Source organism: Psammomys obesus, unplaced genomic scaffold (assembly GCF_907164565.1).
Source record: "Psammomys obesus unplaced genomic scaffold, mPsaObe1.curated_primary_1811, whole genome shotgun sequence".
Taxonomy (NCBI): domain Eukaryota; kingdom Metazoa; phylum Chordata; class Mammalia; order Rodentia; family Muridae; genus Psammomys; species Psammomys obesus.
The window spans coordinates 94,789-96,647 of NW_026589684.1; the positions used below are offsets into that span (position 1 = coordinate 94,789).

At 38.8% G+C, this 1,859-nt stretch overlaps 1 pseudogene; it reads right to left on the reverse strand.

The window, feature by feature from the left end:
* Positions 1 to 1,144: 1,144 nt before the first annotated feature.
* LOC129675182 (actin-related protein 2/3 complex subunit 5-like) lies at positions 1,145 to 1,585 on the reverse strand (annotated as a pseudogene).
* Positions 1,586 to 1,859: the final 274 nt, after the last annotated feature.

Here is a 1,859-nt window from a genome sequence, read left to right on the forward strand (position 1 = left end):
GCTTGTACAAATTACCCTCCTACCAGCAATGGAGGAGTGTTCCCCTTTCTCCACACCCTGGCCAGCATGTACTGCCCTTTGGAATTTTGATCTTAGCCATTTTGACTTGTGTGAGCTGGAATCTCAGAGTCTCTTGATTTGCATTTCCCTGATGAATTAAGGATGTTGATCGCTTCTTTAAGCGTTTCTTGGCCATTTGAGATTCCTCTATCTAGTTCTGTGTCCTATTTGCTTATTATTTTTTTCATTTCTTGAGTTCATTATATATTTTGGATATTAACCCTTTGTCAAATGTAGGATTGGTGAAGATCTTTTTCCAATCAGTGCACTTATTTTGTTCTATTGGCAGTTTCCTTTTTTTTCTTTTTAAAATTATTATTATTTATTATAATTTATTCAATTTGTATCCTGGCTGTCACCCCCTCCCTCATCTCCTCCCAATCCCTTTTTCTTACAGAAAGTTTTCAGTTTCAAGAAGAACAATTTGTTAGAATTGTCATTTCTAGGTCTGTAAAGAACTGTGTAGGTATTCTGATGGGGACTGCATTGAATGTGTAGATCGCATTGGGTATGATGGCAATTTTTACTATGTTAATCCTACTGATCTACAATTATGGGCATCTTTCTATCTTCTGATATCTTCTTCAATTTTAGAGACTTGAAGTTCTTGTCATATAGGGCTTTTATTTGCTTGATCAGAGTTAAACCAAGAAACTTTCTATTATTTGTGGCTTTTATGAAGGGTATAGTTTCCCTAATTTCTCTCTCAGCACGTTTGTTGTTTGTATACAGGAGGGCTACTGTTTTATTATTATTATTATTATTATTATTATTATTATTATTATTATTAATCTTGTATCTAGCCACTCGGCTAAAGCTTTTTATCAGCTTTAGGAGTTCTCTGGTGGAATTTTTGGGTTTGCCTACATACACTATCATATCATCTGCAAATAGCAATACTTTGACTTCTTCTCCAATTTGCATCCCCTTGTTCTCTTTTAATTGTCTTATTACTCTAGCTAGAAGCAGGAAGGCAAAGTTGAGAGAAGTAGATGCTACCCACAGGGCAGCAGTGCTGTTTGGTTGTTTTGGTCTTTGTACCAGCAACTCCCACTCCTGTGAATGACATCCAGTTTCAGCTGCACTACACAGTTTTTCTTGCAGTCAAAACATGAACGTTGGACCCAGCCAACAGTAAATGTCTTTTCATGCCACTGTAGTAACAGCACTGCTGTTGCCAGTAGGGCTCTCAAAACCTTTGTAAATATACTTCATTAAGAGGTCCATATCATTCTTATCAAGAGACTGAACAGGTTTTTCAGTATCATTAGCTTCTAAAGAGATGAGCACCTTCAAGACAATGCTGCCTACCTGGTCCTTCACTGCCTTACTCTTTGTGTTGATAAGGGGGTGTTTCAGAGCAGCCTGGAGAGCAGTTATGAGTCCACAGGCATGAGTCCAACTCACCCTCATCAGGCCTGGCCTGGCCATTGCCATAGCCCTCCTTGTCCACAAACTTGTTCTCATGATATTTATCTAAGTCTAACTTCCGGAAGTAGGACAATGACACCATGTTCTTAGACATCCTGGATCATGAATGGACCTTGGCCTCATCCTAAGCAGTGCCTCTGCCTGAGGGAGCCTGTGACCATAGTTTTAATAGTCATCTTCACAAGCTCTGCAATCATTTCGGAGACAAGCCTCCAGGCACACATGTAAGGAATTTTCTTGATTAGGCTAACCACTAGGAACATCAGTGAGGGTTCCTCTTGAATAATTTTATTAATGTGGGAAACTCCATAAGAAATATGGGAGTTATTCTTTTGGCTTATGCCAAACCGGTTGCATAAGTTTACATT